This window comes from Thermobia domestica, chromosome 5 (assembly GCF_964235325.1).
Source record: "Thermobia domestica chromosome 5, izTheDome1.hap1.1, whole genome shotgun sequence".
Taxonomy (NCBI): domain Eukaryota; kingdom Metazoa; phylum Arthropoda; class Insecta; order Zygentoma; family Lepismatidae; genus Thermobia; species Thermobia domestica.
Window position 1 is genome coordinate 13,333,223 of NC_137458.1, and position 26,681 is coordinate 13,359,903.

At 35.9% G+C, this 26,681-nt stretch overlaps 1 protein-coding gene across 1 annotated transcript in view; it reads right to left on the reverse strand.

Annotated features, from left to right (window-relative positions):
* LOC145685721 (uncharacterized) overlaps positions 1-24,678 on the reverse strand; it is a 1,054,280-nt gene extending 1,029,602 nt beyond the window's left edge. Inside the window, exon 1 of the mRNA XM_081758209.1 lies at positions 24,072-24,678. The gene's annotated coding sequence lies outside the window, so the exon portion shown is untranslated. The remainder of the gene's footprint in view (positions 1-24,071) is intronic.
* Positions 24,679-26,681: the final 2,003 nt, after the last annotated feature.

Below are 26,681 nucleotides of genomic sequence, written 5' to 3' on the forward strand. Positions count from 1 at the left end.
CACCCTAGCTTCTATGCAACCTGCAAAGTATCGAAGACATGTTGGTTGCCTATAACATAAGGATAAATAGCTTTTCATATTGCAATTATCTCGGCCGAATTCGTTAATGAAATTAATCCATTAATACCTTCAAAGGTAACAGTGATTTTAACAATGGCTACCCATATCCTGTTCCATCATAAATGTGCTTTTCGCGTAACACTAATATGTAAAGCTTAAAACACTTAAGAGTTATAGGTTGCATAACCATTTAGGCGAAAATATTAAATATTATTAATCTTTACTATAACCGCAACCCTATTCATCATAATTTACATTTCGCATAATCGTATTTTTAGTATCTTTAGCAGCTCTCATTTTAAGTAGCGGTTGAATTGAAACTAAATTACTACCGATAAAGCGAGTATGTATAGTCTTGTCTCAGGTATACTTTTTGAGAATTTTCTAAACAAGGTACATCTTGCCTGTTGCCCCTCTTTTACCAAAATTAGGGATTTTTTTAAGAAAATAAAGTTATTTTCCTAAATACTAACTGTAATATATAGTAGGTATCAGTGGCGGATCCAGGATATGATCAAGGGAGGGGCTAAACCATAATTTGACGTTTTATCCAGTGTAAAGCAGAATTGAAGCCCATTTTACCCAGTGTAAACCTGAGTGTCAAGGGGGGGCTATAGCCCCTTAGCCCCCCTTAAATCCGCTCTTGGTAGGTATTATTATGCGTTGCTGTAATAGGTGCACACCAGGGGCGGATTTAGGGGGCGGGGCGATCGGGGCAATCGCCCCCCACCCACAAGAGGGAACTTTCTTATTTTATATATTAAAAAAAAACATCCCAGAGTTTGGAGCTCTTAAAAGTAGCTCTAAGTAGCAGTATTACAATCTACTGTCTCCCCAGAAGTCCGTCCTGGATCTGCCCCTGGTGCACACATTCATTGATATGTCGAAAATTATGTTTCATAAACTCTATAATATTATTAACGTTTTCTAACGGAAATTTTGTTTGTCAAAGGATGAGATATTTAAAAATTAATAGATCTTATTGGCCTGAACAAAGAGATATCGTTCGACTCAAATGATGAAGGTGGACATGGAGATTACTTTAATGAATCACTTTAAATATTTATAACTACTACGATTCTCGGTACTTTTAATGTATTACCGCTATACCGTTACACTTACACTAGGACAATTCAACCACTGATCATAACTACTCTTATATAATTTAGTGTGTTCTTTCCTTGAGGTTGAGAAAATACACGTATCGTATCGTACCTATCGTTTGAGATTGAAATTCTTCAAGAATAAGGGGCCGCGGTAGCTCAGTGGTAGAGCGTTCACCTCTGGTGCTTGGGGGTTCCCGCCAAGTAAACTTTGTGGTGGACAAACACCGTGTGCGTGGGTTTTCTCGGGGTTCTCCCGTTTCCTCCCACTTTCTTCATTCCACCATTTCATTCATCTCTCATAATCACCGTCTCCTGTAGCCTAACCGGCATAACCGTGGGACGTAAAACTCAAAACTTTCATTTCATTTCATTTCTTCAAGAATAAACGGAATTAAATTCCACTTGAGATTTTCGAACCTGTATCAAATTCTTACAAAAACAGTAGTGAGACCTGTATATTAAACGGAGTAGAATGTTGGACGACGAAGAAGGAAGTGGAACAAAGGTTGCATGTTGCGGAGATGAAGATACTGTGGTGGATGTATGGAGTGATGCGGAAGGACAAAATTAAGAATAAAGTGATGCGGAAAACAGTAAAGGTAAGACCAGTAGTAGAACAATTGCTAGAAAGTGGGTTGAAATGCTTTGGGCATGTAAGAAGAAGGCCTTCGAAGTACGTAGCTCACCGAGTAGATGGTATAGAAGTGAGTGCTGGGAAACGAGAACGGCCAAAGAAAAAGTGGGGAAATTATGTTAAGAACGATATTATGCAGAAAAAGAAGACATTTGTGAACCAAAGTAATTTTCTATAACTTTTGGAAAACTATTCATGTTCTACAAGTATAAATATCTGCAGATGCGAGGAAAAAGCTTCCACCAAATATTTACACAAAGTTTAAATATTTTGCTTCCAAGGAAACGAATCTTCCATAAAGTTGAAGCTTTATTTATTAACTGGTTCTATGAATTTTATTATCGAACTTTCTTCCTGTAACGTGAGCATAATGGGCGGAATCGTTTATCTTTCGCTTTGAAACACAAATATGCATATGTGAACTCTGGTTATGCAATATTGGGTTGTGTTAAATAAATACCACATGCATTTTTTTTTCATTTTTCATTACAGATTTTACTAATTCCTTTCGGATTTTTGTGATTTCCGAGGAATTCATTCCCGATTTTTGTCATCTACAATTTCACTAATTCATTTTTTGTCATTTCCGATTTCACTAAATCTTTTTTTTTTTTTTTGTCATTTCCTATTTCACTAATTCATTTCCAATTTCACTAATTCATTTCCGATTTCACTAGTTCATTTCTAATTTCACTAATTCATTCACGATTTCACTAATTCATTTCCAATTTTACTAATTCACTTCCGATTTCACTAATTCATTTTCAATTTTACTAATTCATTTCGGATTTTTGTCATTTCCCATTTCATTCATTGTTACTTTTAATCCCAAAGTGTAAACATGAAACGTTAAACTATTTCCTTCACGTTTCAGTTCATTTTCCTAAAATTACGGGTCTGGTGTCTTTATGCCACAATTTTCTTTCTACATTTAGAGACGCTTTATCAACCAATTTTCCTTGTTGATGGTTTTAGTCTTTATAAAGTATTCTGAAAAGCAATTTCGAGGTTGCTGCTTTAAAACATGCTGATGAAAATAGGCATACGTACATGGAAAGAGAGGGAACCATTTATTAGGCTATAGGTGACTCTGCATAGCTCTCCTAAACCACCATCAGTAAAAGAGGACAATTTCCAGAGTGCTTTTAGTCGAGATCACTTCAGGTATGTTGGCAACATTCCGACCATTTGTGAATTTCACGTTGGCAGTTTTCGCTGTGCAATTTCAGCATAATTCGTATCTTTAATTCAGTTATTCACTTAACGAGAAATAAATTTCAATAGAAATTTCGTTATGGCTTGTCCCTTTATATCATTTTGATGATTGTGCGTGGTGTAATTTCATTAATATTATTTTGTGTGTTTATTTCGTGGTGTACATCTATAAACATGTAATATTAAAAATAAATCTTCAGTGGATAACTTAAAGTAATAAATGAAAGAATAATGCTATGTTACTAGAGATAAATTTGTACTTTTCAGCAAAGTAGAACACATTTTATTGTTTACTTACAGTTTAACATTCCGTCGCCTGGTGTTAGAAATTTTGAGGAAGAAAAGAGCACCTTTAGATATTATTGGGAAGAAGAAGAGAAACTGGATGGGACATTGCCTAAGAAGCTGTATCATGAGGGACGTGCTAGAGGGTATGGTGGCAGGAAAAAGAGGGAGGGGCGAAGAAGGCTACAATTAATGAACGATATAAAAGCACAAAGATCATACGTGAAGACGAAGGGCTTAGCGGAGGACCGTGAAGCATGCGGACATCTTCTCAACTGCGGCAAGTATCCTGCCAATAATGGCAGAATACCTATGAGATGATTCCGTTTCCGGTCGTGCTTATGCGAGATTTGAATCTCCAAACCACATGTACTCCCACAGAGAATTGAACCGGGATCTCCTCACAAAGAACTAGGATGCTAACCATTCAATCACACGAAAGATCAAGTCACTTTATCCCTTCCTGCTGGTCCAGTGGCCAGCGAGCGCTTCCTTGGTGAATGAGATCCCGGGAACGATCTCCGGTGGGAAAGTATTAAAATTTGAGCGCATTCCAGTGGTTCAGATTTCATCATAACTGTAGCCGGTTACCAAATATTGTTAGGTCCACGAATCTAGGAAGCTCAGGTGGAAAGGTCATGTAGCCGCAATGGAAGTAAATAGGAACATTTTCCAAGTTTTAACTCGAAAACCAATTGGAAAATGATTATTAGGAAGAGCTAGATGCAGATGGGAGGACAATATTAACATGGATCTAGTAGAAATAGGAATGCAAAGTAGAAACTGAATCCAGTTGGCTACGAACAGAAGTGAATGGAGAGGGTTTGTGAACGTGGCATTGAATCCCCGGATTCCATGGGCCAGTAGGTTAGTTAGTTAAGAGCGATCAACGTTAAAACCGAAAAGGGCTGATTATAACCACTTCCGGTGGATGAGTCACGTCTATTAATGAACTCATTTCGTAACTTGTGTCCCTCATCATAATGGCCAAAGTGATGGAGATCCAACAACTAGTTCTTAAGTTGTTTTTTATTATTTTTTTTTATCTACGAAGTGACGGATAGCTACGGTAAATATAAAAAAGAGTTTTAATAAAGCACACTTCTTGTATATACATGAACGACCTGAATTCGTTTGGGGATTCCTTGATTCGATTTCAACAAAATAACCTGTTTCTCCCTATTGCGTTGCTTGAATGCTAAATATTAGCGATTTTTTTTTCATTTCCTTCAAATTCAAGAACTTCTTTAGAAGAACTACATACATCTTTCGCTTCAATAAAGCTTCCTGACACTTCCAAGAAATTAAAAGGAAACTATTTTATGTAAAATTCAACTACAGATTACCCGCTCCTCCATACATGAAAAGAATGCTACCGCGATATATGCATACATACACATATATATATTATACCATTATATATGTATATATATATATATATATATATATATATATATATATATATATATATATATATATACATGTGTGTGTGTGTGTGTGTGTGTGTGTATGTGTGTGTGTGAGCGAGTTGTTTGTAAAACTATTGATTTAGTCAAATTAATGACTGGACAACTACTAAAATTTACTATGACTTCGTTTCACTTGTTGAACATTTATTATTTTGAGTTTTTTTTAAATCTTTAGGCTTTGTGCATTTTAACTGCTTATTTGCCTGCCTACTGTATTTTTGCATGTTTTTAGCGCCTAATGCGGTGCCTACTAACAAAGTATGTCCCAAATTTCACATAAGTAAATCCCCACGCTAAGCGGGTTTACATATCCAGGCTCCTAACTATGAAAATATTTACGATCACTCCAACCCCAATCATTTCACAGATTCAACCTGTTGTATATAAGTTATTAGGACATAAAATTGAATGTAATTTATACGAAAAACCCTTTTATGCATTGCAAGACCTGTAACGTCCAAATATTCACCACAAACTTATAGTTGTATCGACATAAACAAACAAACAAAATTAAAAAAAAAAGTGTGGAGCAGGAAACCACTTTACACAAAAGTCAAAAGAGGTTATTGAAGGCATACGAACTGGTCGAGCGGTTTGGGTGACTAGTCTGTCAATCAGAAGTTTATGTGTTCAAACCCTGTAGAAAATATTCGTTTTGTTTTTTTTTCTTAAAAGTGTGTTCCTATTTTCATCAGAGGACTGAGAACATTTCTTTGAATAAATCTTTGGAAACTACTTTTCTCTCAAATTCGATTAGAAGCGAACATTATATGAATTGCAAATCTAACATCCACAGCTGAGAACAAAATATTAAGTATGTTCAATATGTCATTATTATCCTTTGATTTGTAGTGAAAAACTAATTATAAGCATTGACAATTTCAGAAGATTCTCCCCCGGTAATGGTCAAGATATGAATGAGAAAAAACTGATAAAACATTATTAGTCCATTTGAGCATGATCGAAGATAACTTATGGCCACGAAGGGGAAATTTATGTCGACAGGATCTCAAATTCTCCGACAGGTCATGCCCTGAAATCTTCACTGTTTGAAAGGTATCCTTAACAAATAAAATATTATATTTATTTCTCCTTCTACGTTTTGAAATGGAAAAATCATAATTTTAAATAGAATTATAATACGATAAGCATAAAGATTTATACAACTAATGAAGTAAATATCCTTGTGTAAGTTATCGATTTCTATTCGGATTAAAACTCGAATATTCGTTTGCATCACATTTTAAAGTAAATCCTCTCTATATATAGTTCCTACTGGAAAGCATGTTTAACTCCAATTACTTAATCAATATTTTTAATAATATATTTTTATTGTAATACTCTTACTATTCAATGTTGTATGCACTTAATTTCCCAAAGCAAAACCTCACAAATGTATAATTGACTAGTAAATATTATCAAATAAATTATCATTTAGTTTACGTAAACATTGCATCGCCTGATTTGAAACTTCGTATTTTAAATAATAATAATAATAATAATAATAATAATAATAATAATAATAATAATAATAATAATAATAATAATAATAATAATAATAATAATAATAGTAGTAGTAGTAAAATCATAGCCATATCTTTATCAGAATTTCAGGCTTAGTCAATAAATGAATTCAACATAGTCTCTATTCGAAGCTCTATTTAATCGAATCAGATAGAAATACGAAGAGGAACTTCGAGAACAGGTAAAAGAAAAATGTTACTTTGGTGGGTTTAAAAGTAACTTTTAAGAGTTTTTTTTTTTTTTTTTTTTTTTTACAATTACAGACAAATGCCTTGGACACTATTTTCTTTTCTTTAAGTTAACTGATTCACCGAACGTATCTGACATATGAGTAACTTGTCTCTATTTTCTACTCGGTTATACACGTTTTACAATCTTTTCCATTAACCTTGAACGACAAGAACACGAACACAAAAACATCCACGTATGTATGACAGTTAAAATTCCTAACTTCCCCCACGGGGAATCGAACCCGGAACCACATACACCTGAGGCACACGTGCTAGCCACTAGACCAGCGGGAAGAACAAATAAAATGTATTTTGTAGTGTCTGAAGTTTATAGCTATTTCACCCTGTTGTAGTATGTCTATTGATTTTTTAATGTTTACCGTATTCGTTACTTTGAGGAATGATATATATTATTGATATAGGTTTTATTACATATTCGGCCATAAATATTATATAAATTATCAGAATTATTCATGATCTTCCATGGAAATTCACTGGTGCATGCGCAGTAGAAACAGAAGAACACAATTTTCTGATGTTGGTCAGAACGCAAATTTCTAACAGGCTGTCTGAATTCCTTGGTGGAAAGCAGTAGTTCCCAACCTAGGGACCTGCAGCTTCCTCCTGAGTAAGCATGAAGAGCGAGTAAGGTGGCGAAAGCTACTGGCATAAAAGAATTGTGCAATAAGTAAATAAAGCACTACTTATTATGACTTTCAAATTCAGCTTGACAATTTTATAATTGCCGTTTCACAAAAACATCATATTGCACTAGGAGGGTATGCAAAAGTTTTGCTGGAAATAAATATAAATTCCTGGGATGATGATGATGATGATGATGATTATTATTATTATTATTATTATTATTATTATTATTATTATTATTATTATTATTATTATTATTATTATTATTATTATTATTATTATTATTATTGGTCTCCTACTTCTTGGCCAAGATGTGAAATATTCACTACCTTCTTCATACCGCTAAATCAATTTCTTCACTGTTTTCTCGTCACAGCTCATACCCCTAGCTATCTGAATGGCAATTTGTCTAATTGTTGCTCGACCTATGATTTTCCCTCGCATAGTAACAGATAGTTTTCTACAGCTTTTAGAGCGAGGTATTTTGGCAACCTGTAGAAATTTGCATTGTGATTCGTATTAGCAATGACAGTAAAGTGGATATTTCTGTTCCTACTGTGCATAATCAGTATCATTATATCAGAAGTATTCCGCCATTACCAGCGGGTCACTTACCGCAGCTGAGAAGCTGCCATGCTCCACGATCTTCTGTTAACCTCTCCATCTTCACATACGATTTTTCTGTTTTGATATCGCCAATAGCCTAATTCTGTTTCTATATAGTCTAATTCGTCCTCTCCCTCTCTTCCCTGCCACCATACCCCTCAAAATACTATTTCCTCCATCCTAAAGGCTCTTTTCGCCATTTCTATCCTTGCTTTTATTTCACGTTCGCATGTCAAATCATCACTAGTAATAGTACTCAGATATCGAAAACTAATCACTTGTTGTTTTTTCCCGCTCCTACTTCTATATTTCACACCGATCGCTTCGTTTCAATCACCATGGATTTTGTCTTTCTAACATTTATTTTCATCCCATATTCTTCACAAGCCTTTCTCAAGTTTTCTACATCTTATTAATTTTCTTTTTAGATTCTACAACAACAACCATATCAACCCCAAACCGTATACACCTCACCATTCTATCTTCTACGGAAATTCCATCTTCATTATGTAGACTCGTTTTCGTTATCTCTTCTAAATAGTTATTAAATAAAATATAATCGGCGGAATATAGCCCTATAATCTCTGTTGAACTCATCTTCCAATTACACTGTCTGTCTACTGCGCATGCACCAGTGAATTTCCATGGAAGATCATGAATAATTCTGATAATTTATATAATATTTATGGCCGAATATGTAATAAAACCTATATCAATAATATATATCATTCCTCAAAGTAACGAATACGGTAAACATTAAAAAATCAATAAACATACTACAACAGGGTGAAATAGCTATAAACTTCAGACACTACAAAATACATTTTATTTGCTCTTCCCGCTGGTCTAGTGGCTAGCACGTGTGCCTCAGGTGTATGTGGTCCCGGGTTCGATTCCCCGTGGGGGAGGTTAGGAATTTTAACTGTCATACCTATGTGGATGTTTTTGTGTTCGTGTTCTTGTCGTTCAAGGTTAATGGAAAAGATTGTAAAACGTGTATAACCGGGTAGAATATAGAGACAAGTTACTCATATGTCAGATACGTTCGGTGAATCAGTTAACTTAAAGAAAAGAAAAAAGTGTCCAAGGCATTTGTCTGTAATTTGCAAAAAAAAAAAAAAAAAAAAACTAACTCTTAAAAGTTACATCCAAACCCACCAAAGTAACATTTTTCTTTTATCTGTTCTCGAAGTTCCTCTTCGTATTTCTATCTGATTCGATTAAATAGAGCTTCGAATAGAGACTATGTTGAATTCATTTATTGACTAAGCCTGAAATTCTGATAAAGATATGGCTATGATTTTATTACTACTACTACTACTACTACTACTACTATTATTATTATTATTATTATTATTATTATTATTATTATTATTATTATTATTATTATTATTATTATTATTATTATTATTATTATTATTATTATTTAAAATACGAAGTTTCAAATCAGGCGATGCAATGTTTACGTAAACTAAATGATAATTTATTTGATAATATTTACTAGTCAATTATACATTTGTGAGGTTTTGCTTTGGGAAATTAAGTGCATACAACATTGAATAGTAAGAGTATTACAATAAAAATATATTATTAAAAATATTGATTAAGTAATTGGAGTTAAACATGCTTTCCAGTAGGAACTATATATAAAGAGGATTTACTTTAAAGTGTGATGCAAACGAATATTCGAGTTTTAATCCGAATAGAAATCGATAACTTACACAAGGATATTTACTTCATTAGTTGTATAAATCTTTATGCTTATCGTATTATAATTCTATTTAAAATTATGATTTTTCCATTTCAAAACGTAGAAGGAGAAATAAATATAATATTCTATTTGTTAAGGAAACCTTTCAAACAATGATAATTTCAGGTCATGACCCGTCGGAGAATTTGAGACCCTGTCGACATAAATTTCCCCTTCGTGGCCATAAGTTATTTTCGATCATGCTCAAAGTAGACTAATAATGTTTTATCAGTTTTTTCTCATTCATATCTTGACCATTACCGGGGAGAATCTTCTGAAATCGTCAATGCTTATAATTACTTTTTAATTACAAATCAAATGATAATAATGACATATTGAACATACTTAATATTTTGTTCTCAGCTGTGGATTTTAGATTAGCAATTCATATAATGTTCGCTTCTAATCGAATTTGAGAGAAAAGTAATTTCCAAAGATTTATTCAAAGAAATGTTCTCAGTCCTCTGATGAAAATAGGAACACACTTTTAAGAAAAAAACAAAACGAATATTTTCTACAGGGTTTGAACACATAAACTTCTGATTGACAGACTAGTCACCCAAACCGCTCGACCAGTTCGTATTTCTTCAGTGACCTCTTTTGACTTTTGTGTTGTAAAGTGGTTTCCTGCTCCACACTTTTTTGTTTTGTTTATGTCGATACAACTATAAGTTTGTGGTGAATATTTGGACGTTACAGATCTTGCAATGCATAAAAGGGTTTTTCGTATAAATTACATTCAATTTTATGTCCTAATAACTTATATACAACAGGTTGAATCTGTGAAATGATTGGGGTTGGAGTGATCGTAAATATTTTCATAGTTAGGAGCCTGGATATGCAAACCCGCTCAGCGTGGGGATTTACTTATGTGAAATTTGGTCCATAGTGTATACTTTTCAATGTTTAATTCTTTTTTATGCAGTGCAGTGTTGCACAGTAAATATAATACTACTCTATTATTCTGGATGTCCCATATTCAATCATCGCTAGTAGCTATATAGTTTCAAGTTCTTCTTAGAACAGACAGATGTTGGCGAATTCCGTTAAATTAGTGCTATCGTACACTTCACTCAAAGAAACTGACTTATTGATAGGCACATTAATTTCGATACCAGAAGATCTTTGACATAGAAATACATTTTAAAACTTTAATGTATATATTACTTTTTGTATAATCAGCCCATTCTATTCTTATGTTAATACAGAGTCTTACAGACGAAACAATGTACTGCTTCAACCCACCCTCTTTTAACACATTTAGGAGGTACAGTGGCTCCTTGGAAGAGCACTTACTTCTGGTATGCAGGGTTCCTCATTTGTTCCCCGGTCCAGGGGTAAAAGTGTGGGGGAACGCAGGAGAACGCCGTCCCCTCACTTCGAAAAAATATGTACGGCGTCCCCTAGTTCCTAAAGAATTACAATGGGCAAAAATAGGCAGGGGAACGGCTTAGCGTCACGCCGCTACCCCCCACCTTTTCAGATCTACTTTTTACCCCTGTCCCGGTCAAGTAAGTTTGTGGTTAACAACATCGTCTCTGTGACTTTTCTCGAGATACTCCCGTTTCCTCCCACTTTCTCATTCCACCAATTCTTCCATCGTCATTTACTTGCCTTACTCATCCGTCTCCCTTAGCCTAAACAGCGTAGGATCACTAGGTGTTCTCAGTGCTATGCTAAACGCTGCTTGAATAGTGCGGCGTTGCCAGATAGTGTCGAGTGTTTACTGATGCCAGATAATAAAGGGACTAATCATGGAATTCTGCTTGGATACTTAATGGAGAAACTAGTTTTCAACCCTTAAAGCAATCTCGCTTCTCGAACTGCAACGTTAGAATATAGGAATTTTCTTATTGTGACTACTACAGTAAACGTACAAATCTGGTAACAACGCATTATGGCGTTCTGCGCAAGTTTCGTCTCAAAATCTATTTCCTTAACTGTAAATTAATATTTAAATAACATATGAAACATAACACGAAAAACGGTTAAACAATATATCTATTTTGTAATAAGATCGTTATTTTAAAATACTTTACGCATACAAATAAACATTTCATAAAACTGAGCACTTCTAGTAAGATCTAACAGCAAGTGCCATCTTGTGCGCTCATTGTAAACCGAATCAAATATTTTCTTTTATTTGTTACATTTTTCGATATCAGGAGACAAAACGAAATGAATCAGTGTCTTGTGCTGTAACTGAAACATTACTCTATATTAAAGTGCAATATTTATAATATGTAATGTTTCATTGTGCAGTAGTTAAGGGAATAAGCTAAAATATGTACTCATTTCCGTGTGGCGATCCGCCTTAAACTGAAAGAGGAACACAGAATATAACTGGAAAACTAAACATTATTCAGCGTAAGCTCTAAACTCCGATAAACAAAATATTTGTATCCTTCCGCTTGTCACAAATACGATTGGCTAGTGATGTATCACTCCCACTCCCCACAGGGAGGAGCAAATTATACACGTGCATTTTGACAATACTGTCTCGTGTTGTCCAGATACTTACAGCAGCAGCAGAAAAGAAAGAAAAGAAACTCGAAAGATTAAAAAAAAAAAAAGTATTTGAATTTCGCTCGTAAACAATTGTTGCTTAGTGAGTTTGCCTTGTTGGTGTTTCACCACAACACTCGCGGAACCGGGATTCATGCCAGTCATCTTTCAGACTTTAAAAGCAGAACACGCGTCCACAGTTGAGTTGGCGCCAGAATTACTGCGCATGCTTAGTGTTTATTTCTATTGTTTCATTAGCCACACTCGATTGCAGTATTATTAGATATTCCGTATTATATTTTTGTCATTTATAATAATATAGCAGTTTTATATGAAGCTTCATAGTAAAAGTAATAATGCAATCACATGAACTATTTTGCGGAGGAGTACAAGGGTCGGTAGGACAACAGCAAATCAGGGAGATTTAGTTTCACGTGGCTTTGTTTATCGCAGTTTAGAGCTTACGCCGAACAATGTATAAACCGAGATCAAAAAATTTTGACATTTGCTATAAAATTTCTGCCAACAATATGCCCTGATAGATTCATAAAACTATAGGAGCGTATTTTACCTCCCACTCATCACAGTAGAGTCTCGATTATCTGGCACAAGTGGGACCGATCCCACCTCGGATACGCAAAAAGTCGGATAATACGGATATCGGCTGTTAGTATATTAGGTAGAGCAGTGCGTACTTTAAATGACAAAACAATTTTTAATACATGAATTCTTTGTTACAGTCTAGTAAAATTTATTTTTAAAATAACACTATTTTTATATACAAAGAGTACAGTAGTAGGGCTATTACCTCTGGTACGTGGGTTTCCTGGTTCGATCTCTGGCCAAGTAAGTTTGTAATGGACAACATCGTTTTCTCGAGGTACTCCCGTTTCCTTTCACATTCTCATTCTACCAACTCTTTCATCATCATTTATTGCATTAATCATCGTCTCCCTTAGCCTAATGGACGTGTGACAAGATAGCACCCCTACTTTAGAAAATTGAAACAATGACTAGGTAGTTCGTTTGTACTATGTTCGTACCGTTTGTACAGAAAATATTTTCGTTTGTACCATTTTCCTTATAGGATTACTTGAGAGGTCAACTGGAGGGGCTATCTTGGCGCCAAGATAGCCCCCCTCCCGTATCACAGCACAAAAAATTGAAATACACCATTCGAAAGCAAATCGTTTGTACCGTTTGTACCGAAAAAAAGTTTTGTTTGTATCCTGATAGTTTTCGAGAAAGAGGGGATGATATTTGGGGCGGGGTGCCATCTTGGCGCCAAGTTAAGCTCTCAATTAAGCCTATAAGGAAAAACGTACTACAAACGAAAGACCTAGTCATTGTTTCAATTTTCTAAAGTGTGTGTGGGGGGAGGCTATCTTGCCATACGTCCTAATGGCATAAACCTGGGACTTTAAACTGAAAGATTTCATTTTTTCTTCAAGACGACATACATATCGTACCATACAAAAGTTATTTTTTTTTTGAAAAAATCATTGACTGTTTTCTAGGGCATCTTTCGACTGCTCTCTCTGATGCTGCGATGTTGCGCCAATACTGTAGGTTGACAAGGTCAACTGCTTCGGTTAATCCAGAGGGGTCAGTTAACCGGGACTCGGGTTATCGTAAGTTTACTGTACTGTTATTAGATCAATCTTTTTAAAATGTTAAACTATACACACATTAATGTTACACACGAGGCGAAATTTTTTGGCTGTACTGTCTCGAAAAGGTTTCGTGAAATCGGCGTCTCGTCCCCAAAAGTATATCTGTCACTGCTGAAAAAGCTCTGTTTCGTCTCGTATTTCTTCATGGAAATTCTGTCTTGTATCTTGACTACTTATGAAAATGCTGTCTCGTATCTTGTCTACTTATGAAAATTCTGTCTCGTATCTTGTCTACTTATGAAAATTCTGTCTCGTATCTATCTCCTCATGATAATTCTGTCTCGTATCGTATCTCTTCATGAAAATTCTGTCTCGTATCTTGTCTACTCACGAAAATTCTGTCTCGTATCTATCTCTTCATTATAATTCTGTCTCGTATCGTATCTCTTCATGGAAATTCTGCCTCGTATCGTGTCTACTCATGAAAATTCTGTCTCCTATCTATCTTCTCACGATAATTCTGTCTCGTCTCGTATCTCTTCATGAAAATTCTTCATGAGAAAATTCTTCTCTTCGTGGGCAACACTATTGACAATATTATGTTTGAAAGTTGTATAGAAAAGTTTTGAGCTCCAGTTTTCGTTGCGTTCAACTTTTCAAAAATCGTAAAGCATTGAGAAATTCCCGTAAAAATATTTTGCTTTATTTGCATGGTAGACCATAATTTCGCAATTTTTAAACTATTTTAGCTACAAAATATAGAATGTTTGTTTCTAAGCAACATTGCTCTAAAAAACCCAATCATGCGTTGCTAATGAGCAACACTGTCCGCAATATGGTATATTATATTTGTAATATCTCTGAGAAGAAGTAATTTGTAACACTTTCGTTGATGTTTCTTTCGACAGACCAAGAAACTACAAATAAAACGAACTTTTGCGTAATTCGGGAGATAACAGTGGTGAATCCACCTTGGGACCGGGGAGGTAGGCCCCCAGTTTTTTTTAGCGACAAAAATAATTAAAGTTATCATGTATATATTTTTGAAAATGCATAGTGAGCGTTGCCTTTTTTATTGTTTATTGGAATATTTTTGAAACATTAGATATACAGTAGTTTCCGGTTGCAGTTTTTCTGTTATGCAATGTATAAACGCTGCATAATATCCAACAGAATTAAGAGTCTTCATCCCGGCGAAATTAAAATATCGCTAATTTTACATTAATTATGTGATATCTTCAAATAGATAAAAGATAATTGAAATGTGGAACAAGAGCACGCTAGGCAATATCATTTTACATGAGAAACCGTTATCACGACTCACTTATCTCCTTTCGATTTCGAGCCATTTTGAAAATCGACATTTATTTTCACGTTTCTAAACAGCTGAAAACATAAAGCCACTAGGTGACTTGTGATAACGGTACCTCACGCAAAATAATATTGTCTAGGGCGCTCTTGTTCCATATGTCAATTGTTTTTTATCTATTTGAAGATATCACATAACTACTGTAAAATTAGCGGTATTTTAATTTCGCCGGGATGAAGACTCTTAAGGTGTAAACTTCTCCAAGACAAATGAAAAATTGTAAACTCATGCTTCTCCTCGGTTTTTACCTTTTAGATTCGCCACTGGGAGACAAAGCCTCTGCAGTACTAAAATTTGACCAAACTGTGTTGAAGAAGATTACGACTATCTAATCAAGTCATCGGGGTCGCGGTGACTCAGTGGTAGAGCGTTCATTTCTGGTGTATGGGGATCTTTGTTCGATCCCAGCTTGCTCCAAATGGGTTTTGTGGTGGACAAACACCGTGTGCATGGGTTTTTCTCGGGGTTCTCCCGTTTTCCCCCACTTTCTTCATTCCAGCATTTCATTCATTTGTCATCATCACCGTCTCCTATAGCCTAACCGGCATAAACGTGGGACGTAAAATTTGTAAGTCATTTATTTTTTCATTTTTTTTAAAGGAATGATCTGCAAATCACGCATATGAATATTGTATGAAAGCAATAATGCCAATTGAACGATCAATGAAGTTATCATTAGTGCGTATAAGGGAATAGAAAGCAATACTGCTTGTAAGCAACAAGGTTAACTACAAAGATGTCTACCTAACACAAAATTACATTCTAGAGTCCGTTAGGCGCAAAGCCAGAAATGTTTATTAGGATGGGTATAATGTTTGGGGGGGGGTTACAATACTACCAAAAACTACGTCTATTTAGTATTCAACCAACCGGTGTCATTGTGCACACGAAAAAGTTATAAGTAATTGTTAATTAAGTACTTCCATTCATATTCTTAGAAAAATGATAGAATTAGGCAGTTTTTTATAAGGAAAACTGCAGGTGAAGTGTAACATCAAATCTGTATACTACAACCATCGTTTCTCTACTAAACGAATATAGGTTTATTAAGAAAGTGTACAAATCTATATCGAGTTACGAAGTTTGGGAGGGGGTCAGGAGTCAGTGCCCCTCCCCCCACGTGAGTGCGCCCGGTATCTCTTCATCAGTTTGTATACAGAAATGTCTTCACATAATTCTCATTGGAGATAGATAGAATTGTATTTTTATTCGAAATTATTATGAGAATATTTTTTCGAATCATAAGGGTACACTGTAAAAAAAATAAACCAGCATTTAAGCTTTTTTAATACAGACGTTGAGAGGGAAATGTATCAAGTGTGTGTTTATAAAGTGTGCTTTGCGTGTCCAAAAGTGTTCACTCTCCGAGGACATAATGACATACGTATTTAAAACACTTCTTCTCGGCCAAGAGTTCGAAAACAAAGGGATGACATACATTTGGACAACACAGTATCTACAAGAAGTGAATATGTGTCATCTGGAGGTGTCGGTAATGTGTACAGTGTCCTACTGTGTCTAAAAGTAGTTTATGTGTTTCTTGCAGTGGAGGTAGAAGTCATCCTGGCTCAACAGAACATCGCTCACGTCAGTTGTGAGAAGTTTCAGTTTGATCCCATACAATGTGTATTTGTGGTGGACCACGCCATGTTCGTGAGTTTTCTCCAGGGCCGGGGCCCGGAACTAGGAAAAATATGTGGCCTCTGTTGATTTCGCCTAATACATTTATGTGAAAATACAGTAGGAATGTAAAAGGGAATACACGTACCTCTACATCAACCATGCCAGGTGCCACGATTGCCCCGGGTGAGCGTTCACCTCTGGTGCATGGGGTCCTTGGTTCAATCCCAGCTCGCGCCAAGTTAACTTTGTAGTGGACAAATACCGTGTGCGTGGGTTTTCTTGGGATTCTCCCGTTTCCCCTCACTTTCTTTCATTCTATCATTTTCATTCATTTCTCATCATCACCGTCTCCTTTAGTCTAGCCGGCATAATCGTGGGACGTAAACCTTAAAGATTTCATTGCATTTCGTCATCCATGTCATGCATTAAATGATATTATACCTAATATAACTTTACAAATTAAGACAGTGGACGTAACCAACGAAGAAATTTCTTTTCATATTTTTGGTCAGATTTTATCTTACGATGATGATTGCATCTTGTATGATTCCTTTTAGACAGTCAGTTGAGATTTTGATCAGAATGAAGGCCGCCGGTCCACCTGAAGGCCAGAGTCTACAATATCTGCCTTAATCCGACCTTGGTTTTCTCAAAGATTTTCTCGTTTCCTTCTACATTGGAATTCCACCAATTTTCAAATAACCATACACTTTCATTAATTACCCGTTTCCTTTAGCCTGCAGAACTTAAAATATTTGTTCTGGAACTACAAATTTCCCTTTTTCTTCATAAAGTAGCAAAGCATACTTTGTATGATGATGACCCACCGGTGAACTGACACGCCGATGTACAAAATCGATATCATGGTCACTAGTAACCAAATAGTTAGCACAAACTCCTAAGTACGTAGTGGTCTCGGGATTGATTTCTGCTCGAGGAGACAATTACCGCTAATGAAAGCGGAGGTTTTAAAACAATTAGCGGAATCCATCGTTCAACTTTCAAACGCCAGAGCTGAGCGCTCAACCTCTGGACTTAATATTCTTGACAGAATTTGATATTTTTTAATCATATTTCATATTAGAGAAATATTTACAATCTGATGTACAAGAGAAGAAATAGTAATAATATACATTGTGTTACACAGAGACTAGCTCAATTTTTACTGGTTCACGATGTACACTTTCGTTTTTGGGAAGAGGAGAAAGGAAGAACGTAAAGAAAATAAACCAACACCCACTTTTTTAGAAGTTACTCTCACAGTCGTTAAGAATGGTTTACGTATACAAGGTTTTAAAATAAGACGATGTCTTACGCCTTTAAATTATGCAACCCGAAGCATTCTTATAAAAGTGAAAAGTGTTTGGTGCTTATCAACGAACATAAAAAGTTCGTTACTCAATTTTTTTTTATGTGTGTGTGTGTGTGTGTGTGTGTGTGTGTGTGTGTGTGAGTGTGTGTGTGTGTGTGTGTGTGTCTGTTATTTGCATTTTTTTTTCAATTTTGAACCCTCCATTCGATAGAGCATGTAAGACTATCTGCAAGAATTGATGGAATTTTTCGCGTCACTCTTACCATTTCCCGAGATATTGGCCAAAAAAGTTCCAATGTCAGGAGATTTAAGGAACCATATCTCGGGAACCGTAAGTCATAGAGAGATCATATTGGTGTTGATTAATACCTAAGAGGATGGTGAACATCTTGTTACCAAATAGTAACCAGTGGCCAGTGGCTAACTGGCCACCGTTCTCCAGATATTGTACAAAAAAAGTTCGAATTTCGGGAGATTTAAGGAACCATAACCGCCAACCGTAAGTCATAGGGAGATGATATTTTGCGATTTTCTTTAATTTTGAGCCCTACATTTTCAGCATGTGCCTTCGTAAAACTACATATTGTAGAAGTTTTAACAGAATTCTTAAACAAAACATGTGGATAAAATTTAGTACTCAAGGAAATTATAAATGGATAGACATATTACAAGAATTGTTTAATGAGTATAATAATAAAGTAGGCTACATAGAACAATTGGTATAAAGCCTGTAGAAGTTAATGAGAAAAATTAATTATTTTAAAAGTTCATTCTGGCAATGCTCTTGGAGCATTCTCAACTTCTTTTTTATTATTATTGGAAGATGATTGTCGTTCAAATTCCGAGAACATCCTTTCATATTCTTCGCTTAGATTATAGTAATTTTGATAAATTGTAACTTAAAGTAAATGCCGCATTATAAAAGAGGCCAAGACACAGTTGTTTCTTTCGAAGAATTGTCTCAGAAACTCATTTATTTATCAAAAGTAAGTTAATGCATCACCTTAATTAGAAAAAAAAATCTAGAAAGCCAACATGTCTTACAATAACAGAGCGATAACATCGTTATAGCTCTAAATTTTTAAGTGATATTCGTAGTGCCGTATTTACGATTTTGTTACGCGGGGCTTTGCTAACTTTATTCCTGGAAATGTAAAATTCTGCAAGGTATTCCATTTACTTTAAAATAGTTAATAAAATTTCGGGGGGTGGGAGCTTCAGCTCGAAAGCTCCCCCCCCTTATATACGCTGCTGGATATTCGTGTCTTACAAGAATTTCATAGTGGTGTGTAGTGATGAGCGCAAGAGTCTTGGTCTTGCAGTTTTTGCAAGAGTCTTGCATGCAAGACCAAGACCAAGACCAAGGGGTGCAAGAGCAAGACCAAGACCAAGACTCTTGCGCAAGAATTTTGCACAAGTATCGGTACTACTTAATTTTTTATATAGAATGTAAAAATGAAGGGGAAAAATTATTACATCTTTCATTTGAATTTCTTGGCTTCAGTAAAACTGTCGCTGAAATGAATGTGTTCCCAGTAGCTATGCTATCCATGTGAGTCGATCTGCACCTGTAGCATATTGCTACAGTGTGTCATTTTCTGAATCGGTTGTTCCCATTTTCTGTAGTTATTACCCGTTTTCAAGCTACATGGGTGTCATTCTAATCGAAACTTGTTGCACACAAAGAAATGAGTCATTGGTGCTGAATTACGATGCGTTCCTGCGTTAGAAGACGACCGAGAGCATAATATGAATTGTTACAAGGTATAAGAAATGCAGTGTCTGATTTACTTTGGTCATCATTTGATTCGTTTACATCCCATGATTGGGTTTTGGGAAATCACACACAGAATAGTTGTGTTCGTAAGAAACGGATAAGCGAAAAATAAACTAAAACATGTTATGCCCTTGACGGGTCAGTGGTACAGCGTTTACCTCTCGTGCACGGGGTCCCTAGTTCGATCCCAGATTGCGCCACGTGAGCCTTTCTTGGTGGATAAACACCATGCACGTGGGTTTTCTCGAACTTTTCCCGTCTTCATCCTACTTTCTTCGTTCCACTATTTTATCCATTTCTCATCATCACCGTGCATAATCGTAGGACTTTAAACTAAATATTTTGTTTCATTTCAAAACATATTAGTGGTGTTCTTCTTCCAAAACTATAGAGAAACGTTGTATTGAATATCGGTATTTCCGTACATCATAGGTACCGACTAGATGGGTATGGATTTGGCTCCGAGGCTCAAGCATCAGTTCGAAATTTTTAATGTGTCCTCATATCGAATTGTGCTCAACATAGGGTTGCCATATTTCAAAAATGAAAATGCGGGACGTAACTAAATTACGAGAATCTTTGAAATGCTTAAATTGAAAAGAAATGTTATATACTAATTTAATTTCTTCCATTAGATAGAGTTGTTCAAGTATTACGTAATCACATTTTTAGTCATTTTAGTAGACCCCCTCCTCCCTAATTAAGCAAACGTAAGCAGATGATTTACCCCTACCCCTGGTAAGCAAAATTGAGTGTGTGTGTGTTTTATTTTTCTTAATTTCTCAGGACTACATAATTTATAAGATTTACCCAACATTGTTAGGGTCGTCAAGTCTAGGAGGCTTAGGTGGGCGGGTCATGTAGCTAGAATGGAAGAAAGTAGAAACGCTTTCAAAGTCTTGACTGGAAGACCCATCGGAAAACGACCATTAGGAAGACCTAGGCGCAGATGGGAGGACAATATTAAGATGGATCTTGCAGAAATAGGAATACAAAGTAGAAACTGGATGCAGTTAGCTAAGGATAGAAGTCAGTGGAGAGCTTTTGTGAACGCGGCATTGAACCTCCGGGTTCCATAGGCCATAGAGTTAGTTAGTTAATTAATTTCTCAGGATCTGTTATGTTTCATGACGTTCAGAATTTGTTTTAGCCCATTCCACGTATGATATTTCCTTTCACAATATATTTTTCTTTTTGAATGGTCAGTGGAAAATTACCAAAACTATCGGTCAGGGATTATTGATTTGAAGAAAGATGCAGATTGAAACAGAGTATTAAAGATAGCAATAAGATTCAGCAGTAAAACCTTTTGCCCATGGCCCAATGAAACGATTGTTTCGTTCAATGTCAAAGTAGTTAAATCGAAGACTTAATTAAATCCATGTTTTATGAATTCAAGTTGTTATTCCAACTGTTGAATTGGCACACTCAGAAGTTAAAGAGAATAATTATAGACCTAATTCTGTTTAAAAAAAGAAGAAGAAGAAGAAGAAAAGAAAAAACTATAATATTCCATTCCTGCCTTCTTCGCTGAAATCCGGACATTAAAACATATCGAGTAATATTTTCGGGAAACCGTGACGCAGATCTCGATTCCGTGGCGGTCCCAGATTTTCCGGGACGAACGGGACACCTAGCTTATTATCGAAATAACATTTTCATGACATTGACAAAAATTTAGTGCATGTGACCGCAAGTTTGATTTCATGGGCAGATGCTTATACGTTGAATAATTGTTTCTTATAACTTTTAGCCTCCTTAGGTATATCGAACATCGAGTATTGATCGATATAACATTATAGAACAATAAATAATTCATACTCACAAGTGAGAGTGATTTTGTACAACTATTTCAATTAACTTGAGCCTAGAGTTGAACGGTATTCACCAGGTTATGGCATATGCTGATGATGTAAATTTAATAGGGGATGATAGGAGAACAATAGAAAGAAATTCCGAGATCTTATTAAACGCTTGCAGGGACATGGGCTTAGAAGTAAATGCAGATAAAACTAAATACATGGAAGTGCGTCGGGACCGTAATACGGCAAATTGTGGATGCGTTAAAATATGAAATAATACTTTTGATAAAGTGGATACTTTCAAATATTTAGGATCGATATTAACAGACGAAAATCATATTCACGAAGAAATTAAATGTCGACTGAAAGCAGGGAATTCATGTTACTATTCGGTTCAAAATCTCTTGTTGTCGCGAATTCTGTCGAACAATTTGAAACTTAAAATATATAAAACGATAATCATGCCTGTTGTTCTGTATGGTTACGAAGGAAGAACATAGACAAAGTATTTGAGAACAAGATCCTGAGAAGAATATTCGGACCCAACAGGAACGGGAATGAGGAATGTCGGAAACTTCATAACGACGAACTACATAATTTATATAGTTTACCCAACATTGTTAGGGTCGTCAAGTCTAGGAGGTTTAGGCGGGCGGGTCATGTAGCTAGAATGGAAGAAAGTAGAAACGCTTTCAAAGTCTTGACTGGAAGACCAATCGGAAAACGGCCATTAGGAAGACCTAGGCGCAGATGGGAGGACAATATTAAGATGGATCTAGCAGAGATAGGAATACAAAGTAGAAACTGGATTTAATTAGCTAAGGATAGAAGTCAGTGCAGAGCTTTTGTGAACGCGGCATTGAACCTCCGGGTTCCATAGGCCATAGAGTTAGTTAGTCAGTGAGTTTATTTCAAATAACTTTGGAGTTTGATGCCATTATTTTGTATTTCTGATAGAGATCAAAAGTAAATGAAAATGAAATGAATTTTTTTGAGTTTTACGTCCCACGATTATGCCGGTTAGACTAAAGGATACGGTGATGATGAGAGATGAATGAAATGGTGGAATGAAGAAAGTGGGAGGAAACGGGAGAACCTCGAGAAAGCCCACACACACGGTGTTTGTCCACCAGAAAGTTCACTTGGCGGGAGCAGGGTTTGAACCCGGGACCCCAAGCACCAGAAGTGAACTCACTACCACTGAGCCTCCGTAGCCCCATAGATCAAAAGTGTTTATATAAATTGGGTTTACACAAAATACATAGACAGTTGAGTCGTTTTCAGGTTTCACTCAAATTATTCTAAAATATTAAGAGGTTTGACTATAAACATTATTATTATTATTATTCTTTCTCTTTTCTGGCCAATATTGCTAAAAAAAAATATCATCATCATCATCATCATCATAGCTATTTTGCTATTATTGGCAGGTCACTTGCTGCAACTGAGAAGTTTCGATGTACAGTGGTCCTCAACTAGTCTCTTCGTCTTGACGTAGGAATTTTTTGTTTTAATACCTTTCTTCAACTACAATCTCTTTCGCCCCCCCCCTGTTTTTCCTTCCACCATACCCTCTAGCATGCCCATCATAATACGGTTTCCTCTCAGCCAATGTCACAACTATTTCCTCTCCCTCTTCTTAATTACACCTAAAAAAATTCTTTTCTCCCCTACTTCTACTATCTTTAACACCTCATTCATTTTTTTGTTCAACCCAGTCAATTCTCTCCTTTTTTCTCCATACCCACGTTTCGAAAGCCTCCATTTTTTTTTTCATCGTACATATTGGAATCAGTAAAACAATTGGAAGTTTGTTCAACACAAAGATTAGCTAATCGTGATTGAAAAGAAAAAAAATCTGACGCCTTTTGAGTGTAAAGTTAGTTTTGCAATTCACGGTATTTCAGTAATCTGTGCCGTCTTGATTTTCTTTCATACGTCTCAGGGGTAGCCTCCCCAGTTTGGGAACCAGTAGAGTGTTGGATATATTTTTAAAAAATATATAAAAAGATTGCGAAACGTTTTGATTTGTGTTATAAGTAGTTAAGCGTAGCCATGCACTGAAGAAAAATAAAGGTCGTCGCCTATGTTGAACACTATCATCATACTTACATGAAGGTAAACTATATTACATTTAGAAACATACATTGTATTTATGTTACTATTGGCACATTATAGAATTTATTATCTCTTATATCCAGAGTATAATTTGCCTATGAAAAGCATAAGATTTCTTAAAAAGCAAGACTTGCAAGACTCTTGCAAGCAAGATCAAGACCAAGACCAAGACTGGGTGTGCAAGACCAAGACCAAGACCACCCGGCTCTTGGTCTTGGTCTTGCATTTGCTCATCACTAGTGGTGCGTGTGTAGGATGTATTAGACCCGTACGATGTACGGGGTGTAATCTGATTTCGTTCTATAGTTTCCCATACTGTTGTCTGCTAATGTTTCCTCTTTTCATTATAAAAATGGTTTTAAAAATTAATATACGTCATAGTCATATAACGCGGTATTTCAAAAATAATTTAACGAATTCTCACTTACCTTGAATAAGTGAATCCACAATTTGAAGCGACACACAAATTCACGTTATAAAACACTTTACACAATTTTTACCATTAATAGTTTATTAATATTTAAAAAAAACATTTAGGGAATTAGTCCCATATCGAATTAATCACGTTAAATTAAAAGAAATAAATATCTTGACAGTACGAAATAAAAAAATCGTAACGATGCAACGTTCAAAAAAATATTTTTTGACGTTTTGTACAAAGTTTATGATAAATAAAAATTTTGTAATGATATTTGATTAGTCTTTTTTTTACATTTTAAGTCAGTAATTAAGATAACTTGAATAATTCTTCTAACTTGTTTTGGCACAAATATAAACAATAATAACAGCAGAAAAGAAAAATTATTTGGAATTTTCTTCTTTACTAAAAGTTACTGCACTAAACGCGCGCGCACGTAAAGATGAGTTTCTGTTTATGCTTTTTAATATATTTTACACGTATATTTGAGTGATCAGAAGAGAGATCGCTGTGTGTGAACGTACGTTATCTCACATGAGAGTCTCTCTGTGATTGAGAGAATCACCTGAAGTTCGGTCGCGCTTCCGGCCCGGATAGCAGTTCGCGAGATACTAGCAAGACGAGTGTTGCTGCGGTACTTTTGTGAGTGAGTAAAACGAATCCAGAGAGAGAGAGAATAAGCAGGGAAAAAAATACATCCCTCGTTGCCATGGTAACGGATCTCGCGCAGTAATGAAACTGGCAACTCCGGCCACACACCACACTCGTCATTCCCCCACCCCCTTGTTTCCTTCCTCACATTGATACATACGTTCGTAAATATATATATATACACGCATCCCTATACACTCATATAAAATACATATAATCACAGTGTTGTATATTTCTGTAGTGCCTAGTATGGTCTATACATATTCAAGCCCCTGGCACCTACGTTAAGTTCTCTTACGTCTAACGAGTAATCTTGTAAACATTATGGTTATCTCAACCACAAACCACCCCTCATCAATCTTCATTCATTAGTGTTATGATAACGGAAATAATTAGTACATTATCTAAAACCAAGTGATGGGTGAATAAATTTGTACGTGTCAAATCAATATAGTTCAGATTTGAGGTGAGTAAATTAGATCAATGTATATTCGATTACGTATTTGGAGTTTAAGTTAGCGTCCCTTTTCTTCACGGCAACTAATTATGTGCAGTGATGATTTTAGGGAGTGGCCCGAGGAACAATCTCTCTCTTCTGGTGCTACAAAATCCCCTCTGACACCATTCAGCACCGTCATTTTAGATTCCACTAGAGCAGAGCAAGATTCACTACTTACATAAGAAATTCACGCTTTCTATTAGCACATTAGTAATAAATTGATTAAATTATATGGGTTTCTTAAACTCAGAGTGGGACAATTTCACTCTGCCTTCCCCAAATGAAGCCCCTGAGGCCATATTTCCAATTGTGATCAATGCGGATACAGAGTGATGATTTGATACAAATATTTCCCCCTCTGAGGTATGAAATCATTCCCTGTGGTCATATTTCCGATTTGCAGTCTTTTCGCAGCACTACTTTTCATTCCCCGGCTCTTCACATTCTCCTCCGGGAGATAGCTTCTGCAATCACCACTACCTGTGCGAAGTGAACGAGAGCAATTCGAAAAAAACCTCCGTTTGCGCATGTGCGAGAAATGGGGATGAAGAGCGAAGTCAGTCCTCCTGTATCGCTGTGTGCAGTGGAAGGAGAAGGTTGTGTTGCAGTTAACCCGTCCACTATAATAATTGAAAATGAACGTTCCAATTGAAAATCCCACCAAATGTGAAGTGCGTGCGGTAATACGATATTTGAGTGCGAAATACTTTCAGCAGTTGCAGTTCATCGTCGGGCCATGTTGGTTCACGATAATGCTCGTTCGCACACCGCTGGACGTACTGAAAAACTTTTGAAGCAGTTCCACTGGGATGTTTTTGATCATTCTCCCTATAGCCCAAATTTGGAGCCAAGCGACAAATACCTCTTAAGGTATATGAAACAATGGCTTACGTCGCACCGCTTCGACAATGATAATGCGCTTCACAATGCTGTTAGCGGGTAACTTCGTTCCGTGACAGGAGATTTTTTTTTTTTTTTTTTTTTTTGCAGGAGGAGTGTATAATAGAAGTTCTATCTGCGAGTGTATGTCATTGATAACCAAACGGCGCTTTTTTTCGAATTGCTGTCATAGACATATAGACAAACGTGGGGATTCCAACCACATATATTTCCACTTAAAATCGAGTCCAGGATAACTGCATTAAAGACGAAATCACTAACCACTTATTTGTCCATGATTAGGCCGTGGTCGCGCGTTTGTATCCAAGGTGCGGATAGCGTGTGTTTCCATAGGATTATTTTCCAATAATAATAATGTCCCTTCTTAAACTGTCAGCAAATATGCTATTAATCAATAGGGATTCTTCGGTCCTATGAAACAAATAATGCTTGATTTTGTATGGTCACCAGCAGAACTTGATATTTGTCTTCTACGTTTTCTCTTATACTCTACTTCATCTCAGTGCCTCGCGTAGAGTAGTCGGTAAAGCCTCTCGCCTTGGTGTGAACAGTCCCGGGTTCGATTCCCGG